We start from the raw sequence: 9,919 nt of genomic DNA, 5'->3' as shown, positions 1-9,919 counted from the left end.
CGGCGCAAGCAAGGGATGAACGGAGGTTGAAGATAGGTTTATATAAGAATTAGGGGTCGCAGTGTACCGTTGGATGAGGAAATCGTGTGGTGAGAATGGATCTTCTAGATTCAAGGGCAAAAAAGTATTTTTACTGAGATAGGCGTTACCGTACGTGCGCCAGAAAAAGCGGAGGACGTGTGTCCCCCACTTGCACGACGTGTCAACATGGTGGGAACGATGGACCCACAAAGCGAGAAAAATTTCGACCATTGATAGAGTTGAAGAAAATTTGACAAGGGAAAATATGTCGACAAGAAAAAGGAGAATGGCGACAGGATAAGTTATTTGAATGCATCGGGAGCCTTTGGTCAGAAACAAGTTTTTGCCCAAATGCTCGGGGGCTACTTTGACAAGATAGTAAAATCTCGAGTATGACAATATAGAAATGTTGAGCCTACAGTCAAGCGCAAGTTCTTGGCTGTAGCCTCGGGGGCTACTCCCATCGGGAGCGACTGTTCGCGCACCCGAGAGATAAAAATTAAAAAAGAGAGAGAAGAAGAAAAAAAAAAGAGAAATGAGATCATATTGAGAGATAATGGCAAAATAGTGACAAGGTGGACTAAAATGTTGAGCCTACAACCAAGCACAAGTTCTTGGCTGTAGCCTCGGGGGCTACTCCCATCGGGAACGCTGTTCGCGTGCCCGATGAAACTAATAAAGGAAAAATAGAACAAGCAAGAGAGTATATTTCGAGTTATAATTAACTCTCCATATACTCCCATCGGGAGAGCAATATAAGTCATATTTGACTCAATAAAATGTGCCATTCCAACAGCCGGAAAAGCACTCGACAATATATTCTCAGAACGCCAAAGTTGCGATCAATTTCTGAATGCCGCAAATTTGCGAAGGTAAGACCCCAGATCTATTCTGCTGGGCGTGGCATCGCCAAAGACTGCGCTCTGCTACTTTTATCCGTATCAACAGATACGAAGAAAAATCCTAACGGACGCGTTAGGTACTCAATAAATTTGACTGGGACTCGACAGAATGGTAAGACCTTAAGCGGCACTCGTCGAAGTTTACACCGATATCCCGAAATCATGTCCGGGGACGTGATTTTGAAGTAGGTTTTTGCGGATTGCCACTAGAGCAGTTAACTAGTACCTGATCCGTCAGATGAACTAGCCCCAACTACCAATATCCCTGTACAATATAGAATTTTATGAGAAGAAGTATGAAAGTTTGAGCTTTCGAGTAAAAATAAACAGTGAGAGATTTTCCACGACTCTATGATTCAAGCAAAATCTCGGGGCTACTGACATAGGCATCCCAAATGGGCCTGCCGAATATAGTACCGGGGTTTATTGAAGGCCCACTACCCGAAGAATAAGAAGACTCGAGAGCCCAAGATGTATTTAAGGAAAAGATAGAGTTGTAATAGGAAGTGTTATTTGTAATCGGCGGGATGAGTTAGAAACCGTCCCGGACTCTGTAATCCTTGTATAGCACGAATCCCTCGGCTCCACCTATATAAAGGGGGGTCGAGGGACGAGAAGATCATCGAATCATTGTTTGCGAACCCTAGTTTTCATATTCGTCGAGTACTTTTCGGCTGAAACCTTCGAGATCTACTTGCCCTCTACTTCTAACTAAACCCTAGCCTACAATCCATAGGCATTGATAAGTTAATCCCTTGTCACAAGGTGCGGGCACTATTGGTACACTATGCATGAGGCTTGCAACTTATAAGATATAATTTACATGATGCATATGATTTATTACTACCGTTGACAAAATTGTTTCACGTTTTCAAAATCAAAGCTCTAGCACAAATATAGCAATCGATGCTTTTCCTCTATGAGGACCATTCTTTTACTTTCAATGTTGAGTCAGTTCACCTATTTCTCTCCACCTCAAGAAGCAAACACTTGTGTGAACTGTGCATTGATTCCTACATACTTGCTTATTGCACTTATTATATTACTCTATGTTGACAATATCCATGAGATATACATGTTACAAGTTGAAAGCAACCGCTGAAACTTAATCTTCTTTTGTGTTGCTTCAATACCTTTACTTTGAATTATTGCTTTATGAGTTAACTCTTATGCAAGACTTATTGATGCTTGTCTTGAAGTGCTATTCATGAAAAGTCTTTGCTTTATGATTCACTTGTTTACTCATGTCATACATATTGTTTTGATCGCTGCATTCACTACATAAGCTTTACAAATAGTATGATCAAGATTATGATGGCATGTCACTCCGAAATTATCCGTGTTATCGTTTTACCTGCTCGGGACGAGCAGAACTAAGCTTGGGGATGCTGATACGTCTCCGACGTATCGATAATTTCTTATGTTCCATGCCACATTATTGATGTTATCTACATGTTTTATGCACACTTTATGTCATATTCGTGCATTTTCTGGAACTAACCTATTAACAAGATGCCGAAGTGTCAATTCTTTGTTTTACGCTGTTTTTGGTTTCAGAAATCCTAGTAAGGAAATATTCTCGGAATTGGACGAAATCAAAGCCCAGGGGCCTATTTTTCCACGAAGCTTCCAGAAGTCCGAAGTCGAGACGAAGAGGGGCCACGGGGTGGCCAAACCCTAGGGCGGCGCGGCCCCACCCCTGGCCGCGCCGGCCTATGGTGTGGGCCCCCGTGCCGCCTCTTGACTTGCCCTTCCGCCTACTTAAAGCCTCCGTGACGAAACCCCCGGTACCGAGAGCCACGATATGGAAAACCTTCCGAGACGCCGTCGCCGCCGATCCCATCTCGGGGGATCCAGGAGATCACCTCCGGCACCTCGCCGGAGAGGGGAATCATCCCCGGAGGACTCTACGCCGCCATGGTCGCCTCCGGTGTGATGTGTGAGTAGTCTACCCCTGGACTATGGGTCCATAGCAGTAGCTAGATGGTTGTCTTCTCCCCATTGTGCTATCATTGTCGGATCTTGTGAGCTGCCTAACATGATCAAGATCATCTATCTGTAATTCTATATGTTGCGTTTGTTGGGATCCGATGAATAGAGAATACTTGTTATGTTGATTATAAAAGTTATGCTTATGTGTTGTTTATGATCTTGCATGCTCTCCGTTACTAGTAGATGCTCTGGCCAGGTAGATGCTTGTAACTCCAAGAGGAGTACTTATGCTCGATAGTGGGTTCATGCTGCATTGACACCAGGACGATGACAGAAAGTTCTAAGGTTGTGTTGTCTTGTTGCCACTAGGGATAAAACATTGATGCTATGTCTAAGGATGTAGTTGTTGATTACATTACGCACCATACTTAATGCAATTGTCTGTTGCTTGCAACTTAATACTTGGAGGGGTTCGGATGATAACTCTGAAGGTGGACTTTTTAGGCATAGATGCAGTTGGATGGCGGTCTATGTACTTTGTCGTAATGCCCAATTAAATCTCACTATACTCATCATGATATGTATGTGCATTGTCATGATCTCTTTATTTGTCAATTGCCCAACTGTAATTTGTTCACCCAACATGCTTGTTCGTCTTATGGGAGAGACACCTCTAGTGAACTGTGGACCCCGGTCCAATTCTCTTTACTTGAAATACAATCTACTGCAATACTTGTTCTACTGTTTTCTGCAAACAATCATCTTCCACACAATACGGTTAATCCTTTGTTACGAGCAAGCCGGTGAGATTGACAACCTCACTGTTTCGTTGGGGCAAAGTACTTTGGTTGTGTTGTGCAGGTTCCACGTTGGCGCCGGAATCCCTGGTATTGCGCCGCACTACATCTCGCCGCCATCAACCTTCAACGTGCTTCTTGACTCCTACTGGTCCGATTAAACCTTGGTTTCTTCGAGGAAACTTGCCGCTGTGCGCATCACACCTTCCTCTTGGGGTTCCCAACGGACGCGTGTCGAACGAAAAGACAATACGTCAACCACGCGCATCACCCGGACGCGCCATTAACGCGGCCCTGGAAAGGCTGCAGCGCGCCACCCGTAAATAATGCCGCGGAAGACGAAGCAGCTGTGCCCCTGCCAGGCAGGCCCATGCGAGGGCCGGGCGGACGACCGCAACGTCCGTGGAGATGCAAACCTGTCGCATATTTGGGCCACGTTTGCGTCGCCGCGGACGGCCCGGTTACTATGCGTCGCCTCGCTGGAGGTAGTACCAGACGCATTTTCGAACCGAGCGAATGCAAACGGTCGCATGCCCTTAGATCATAGAACCTCCGGACATATTTAATCGATGCAAACACACGCCTGATGACATGCATGACAGGCTTTCCTCCGCGTCGATTAAATCTGACAGAGGGAGTACTAGTGGATGCCATCAAATAGAGAGAAAACCACATTCTCATGGTCGACTGACTTGTTGTGATTGTGAAAATATCATGCAATGTGAAGTTCTTGGTGTCCGTTGGTGTTGACTCAGTAGCTCTCTTTAATCCGAAGCCAGGTTAACAAGTTCTTGGCTCTCGTTGGCGAATCTAGTACAAAATAAGTGGGGGTGCAAAGTTTTTTTTTTCTTTTATGCTTTGTATTTTGCGACTATGTTCCCTTTCATGTTTTGTATTTAGCCACTATTAGTACAAATATTTCTAGCTAAAAGAAGTTTATATATTTGGAAGGACCCATGGCACCCCGACTAGGGATGTGTTCGGTTCTGGATTTTGGTGGAATGGAACAGGACGGTTCCGCACCCAGCATCCATCCCTGTGTTCGGTTGAAGAGGAGGAACGGAACCAAGTGGTTCTGCACGAGCGAGTATACCTTGAAGATGCGGAACGGGGTGGTTCGACCGATTTGGTCGAATGGGGAGGAACCGGTGTATCTATCACCGCACGGACAAAAAAAAGAACACTCACCCGAACCCAACCTTATCTCTCCCCGCGCGTCTCCTCTCCCAGCCCTCTACGCCGCCGCTCGCTCTCGCCGCGCTGCTCGCGCTCGGCCCACCGCACCTCTCCCCCGCGCGCACCTCCTCTCCCTCTCCCTCTCCTCTCCGCCGACGTCCTCTCCCTCTTTCTGGTGCCGGCGGTCAGGGCGGGTGCGGCGACGGTAGGCGAGCCGGCGGTGAACGGTGTCCAGGGGGAGGCGCTTGCTGCAGGTATGTGCCCCTGTACTTTCCCCTGCGTTGTCCATGTACCGTGGAATTTGGTCGAATTTTTGCTATGATTTGCTTATGTATGTCCAACTTGATTGTAAAATATGTGCAATATGTGCAATATGTTGAACTTGATTGTTAAATGTGTGCAATATGATTTGTCAATGTCCATTACAATTGTGCATTTTGGTAATACATGATAAAATAAATGCATTGTAGATGGGCAAGATGATGGATAAATGGAAAAAGATGATTAGGGGAGCCGCTGTTTTTGTTATTTGCGCTGCAATTGTTGTAGCAGTTCGGGCTATAAAAGGAAGAGAAGACCACGTATAAGCTATGGGCCAATGCATGAACGGGATCGGCATCGAATTGAATATCTCAATAGTAAATTTTGGCAATGCGATGTCACATTTAGAAAAATGTTAAGATTCGAAAGAGCTCCTTTATTTAAACTTTGTGACATATTGAGGGATTGCAAGTTGCTAGAAGATAGTGTTCATTTGAACGTGGAGCAACAAGTGGCGATGTTTTTGCACACTGTTGGACATAATGTTCGCAATAGATCATTCTCCACAATCAGCATATATGTTAAGCGTGTCCTCCATGCCATTGGTGAACTACATAATCAATATATCACACCACCATCATTGGAGACTCCAGAAAAAATAACAGGAAACCCTCGGTTTGACCCATATTTTAAGGTACTAGCTAAAACTATTTCTTAGCTATTTAGGATACACTTCATAATATTTAACATTTGTCACTATATAGGATTGTATTGGAGCAATTGATGGCACACATGTGAGAGCATCTGTTCCAAAAGATATGGAAGATGCTTTTCGTGCTAGGAAAACATATGCCACTCAAAATGTGATGGCAGCAGTAAATTTTGATCTTCGCTTCACATATGTGTTGGCTGGTTGGGAGGGGTCAGCACATGGTGCATGTGTTTTAGCTGATGCATTAGCACGTAAGAGAGGCCTACAAGTACGGGAAGGTAACAAAATGACTTTAGATATAATTGTCCATATGTTGTCCAAACAATTGTCACCATAATGTGTTTTATTTTTAGGCAAATACTATCTAGTTGATGCCGGATATGGAGCCAAGCGCGGTTTTTTGCCACCTTTTCGTAATGTGAGATACCATTTGAACGAGTGGGGCAGCAATCCCGTCCAAAATGCAGAGGAGCTATTGAACCTTAGGCACTCATCTCTACGGGTGATGGTAGAGCGAGCTTTTGGATCAATCAAGAGGAGATTCAAATTTTTTGATGATGCCACACCATTCTTCACTTTCTTGGTACACGTGGACATTGTTGTAGCTTGTTGTGTTCTTCATAATTATGCACTATCTCAAGGAATTGATGAATTCATTATACCGGAGGTGACTTGGACCACACAACCAATCCGGACACAAAGCCAACAAGCAAGAGACCATAGGGACATGATAAACGGTAGGCAACAAATGGCTAACCAAATGTGGGCGGATAGGCAAGCCTTGTATGGTCATTGAGTGTGACATTCTTCATGTATTTGTACCGCTATCTATGTAACGAGACCATGTATCGAGTTGTGCTACATTTGTACTCTTTTATTGTAATGAAATCATATGTTTGTGATGCTCAAAATCAGGTTTTGGCAATATTTTTGTGGCTGGACAAAATGTACTCTCTTATTGCAATGGTACCATGTGTTTGTGATGCTCAAAATATTTTTTACCCTTGGTTTTGTTGGCTGGACATGTATGGACAGCGTTGAAACCACCGACACAACCGTGACCGGTGCAAGCAAGAGCTCCAAGGGAGGGGTGGCAGCATGGACCAACTCCATGTCCACCATGCATCTAGGATTTTTGGTTGACCTTGTGGCTAGTGGTGCAAGAACTTCAAGTGGCTTCAAGACTTGTCATTACAACCAATGTGCCATGTTTTTGAATGACATTTTCAAGCTATCTCTAACCGGAGAACAATGCCCCAAACATCTTAAGAAGTGGAGGAAGATTTGGGGCAGGCTAGTCCAATTGAAAAGTTTGAGTGGGACCCTGTGGGATGAGGATACTTGCACTATTTGGCTCAGCGATGAGCACTATGCAGGCCATTGTGATGTAAGTTTGTTCCCTAAACATTTTGCTACCAACTTTCACTCTTTGCATCTATTATATGTTACTCACTTCTTCATTTTTTGTAGAACAAAAATCTGATATCCCCTTCTTGAATAACCCAATTGAGCACTATCGTGCAATGGAAACAATTTTTGGGTCTACCGCGGCTTCGGGGAAATATGCCAAGTCATGGAATGATTCATTCTCTATTGATGTTGAAGATGATAGTGAGATGCAAACTTCACCAAATGTAGATGAGTCTTCTGCCAAAGCACCACCAAAAAATAAGGCTAAGCTTGTGCACATTGAAGATGATCCACTAGTCACCACTCTCAAAGATGGGTTCAAAATGATGGCTGATGCAATTGAAATATCTGGTGGGGTTGATGATGCCGTACCTGATAACTTGTGGGATGCTTTGGCTGCAATCAAGGGATTTGATGATGACCATATTGCTCACTACTGCTCATCTTGTTGACAATCTGAAGACTGCAAAAGCGTTCATGACGCTTAAATTTGAGAGCAAGTTGGTTTGGTTGAGTAGGTATGTGCATAAGACCTTTGGAGTGCTCTATAATTTGAAGTGATGATATTCACTTCAAGTGGGTTGATGGAAAACAATGAACTTTATTATTCCATGGACCATAATATGTAATATGGACTGTAATAAACTCTATTTAGTTGCTTTTGGATCACTACTATGACATTAAACTAGACTTGTATGAATTTGGACTGTTTCGATGTCTATTATGGTCGTTTGGATCTAATTGTGTACTATATTTGCTGCTATATATGTGTTATGCTTATATGAATATATTTGTTATTGCAAACTGCTCAAAATACAAATAAAGTGCTGCCAATTTTTTTATTACAACATTGTTTCATGGGGGTGGTATGTTCACCATAAGGATGAAAGAGGTGAGCTGAACCAAAATCCTGCCATTTCGTTCCGCGTTTATTCCCGAACCGAACATGGGCACGGAACCATTCCATTCCTCGCTTTTCTTGAACCGAACACGGGTACGAAACCATTCCGTGACATTGGAATGGAACCATTCCGTTCCCCATGCATCAGGATTCTGGAACTGAACACATCCTAGATGCCCCACTCCTCCTTCGGGGCTTCCTCCCCCTAGAAGGAGAGCGGAGAGTGCTTGCTATGGCATGATCCAAGGTCCCATATCTCCTTGTTCTCTTTCAATGGTTATTCCTCCTTCGTGGGGATTCCTTTCCCTGAAGGGCGAGTGGAGTTCTTTGGCAAGAGCGGTAGCCATGTGGCCACCTTCAGATGGCTTGCTGAGACTAGAGGTGGTGATCTATACCTACGTACCAATACACGTCCGACAAGCTTGGTACCATGGTGGCACTCCTCAGTGGCATTCTTGTAGGTCTGACTTGTTTGTGGAGTTGTTTGCGGCCTCTTTGTAAACCTTTTCTGTTTTTTTGTCCTCTCCTTCCTTGTCTCCCCTGTAATTTCACATGTATGTTTGTAAGATCTTACCCTGCCATGGTACTTCCCAATGGAATACGTACAACAAGCTGTGGACCCCCTCTCCCCCTAGATTTCAGAAATAAAAAACCACATATCGTCGACCCCTACTTAGTGCCTTGCATAGTTGTAGTTACCTCCAAGTTAATTCACATCGGCTGGTTTCTATAGAGGAGTGGAACGACAGAACACTGATCTTCAATTGAGGGCGGCTTATCTACCCGGAGGACACTTATCCAGCTTTCGAGGTTTGGATATAGATCTCAGGTGTGTTGCACCCAAGTGTGCATACTGTTCATCTAAGCGGCGAGTAGTCCACAACTTTGCATGATGTTTTTTTAACGGTTTTCGACGTGTTTAGGAAAGAACGTGTTACCTTATCACGAGTAGTCCGTAACTTTGCATGATGTTTTTTTTACGGTTTTTGCCGTTTTTAAGCAAGAACATGTTACCTTGTCACTGGTTTCTCCATCTTTTTAACAAATAGTCAGTGCTTTGGTTGGGTTTTCTGAGAAAGGAAACTTAATTAAGGTCCTAGTGTATACCCTTTGACTTACAAGTGGTTACTACCTCCGTTTCAAGGAATAAGGTGCACGCGTATTTCAAGACGAATTTTGACCATAAAAATTGAGCAACAAAATCTTGATTATATTATATGTATATAGTATCGTTGGATTCGTATTGAAAATCACTTTTTAATGATACTAATTTCATACAAATAATTTTTATCTATTTAAATTAATTCTTGGTCAAACAAAAAGCTCGTAAAACGAGGGCGCCTTATTCCTTGAAACGGAGGTAGTAGTATAGTACTCAAGTGGAGTAGCCACGAGTTTATTCTAGGATACATCAACATTTCCCTACACATAATTGGTTCAAATGTCAACTAAGACTAATAATAAGTGACACACAACAAGATTTGGACACCAGTCACCTAAAAAAGGCTTAATCAAGACCATCTTTTTCGCCAAGGAGGGGAATTAATTAGGAGCTACTACCTACTATGCTCCCAACAAGAGTAGTGCTCATTAGAGAGTTGCACGTCGCCCAAATTTAGTTTCACCCAACAGAGTTTCATTTATAGGGCAAATTTGATGTTTAATTTTGAGCAGCTTCAACAAGCATTAATATCAGACGTGATAATCTACAATATTAAGGCAAGTTTGAGGTTCGTTTTTCCGATGTCTCTTGAGCTAATTGTCCAAATATCTTTTTTTACACACATTGTTCAAATAACTTGTTAAA

The 9,919-nt window shown here is 43.3% G+C and overlaps 1 pseudogene; it reads left to right on the top strand.

Moving 5' to 3' along the window:
• The first annotated feature begins 5,298 nt into the window (after positions 1-5,298).
• LOC124695673 lies at positions 5,299-7,772 on the top strand (annotated as a pseudogene).
• The last annotated feature ends 2,147 nt before the right edge of the window (positions 7,773-9,919 follow it).

Source organism: Lolium rigidum, chromosome 3 (assembly GCF_022539505.1).
Source record: "Lolium rigidum isolate FL_2022 chromosome 3, APGP_CSIRO_Lrig_0.1, whole genome shotgun sequence".
Classification (NCBI taxonomy): domain Eukaryota; kingdom Viridiplantae; phylum Streptophyta; class Magnoliopsida; order Poales; family Poaceae; genus Lolium; species Lolium rigidum.
This window is presented reverse-complemented; position numbering and strand designations above follow the sequence as displayed.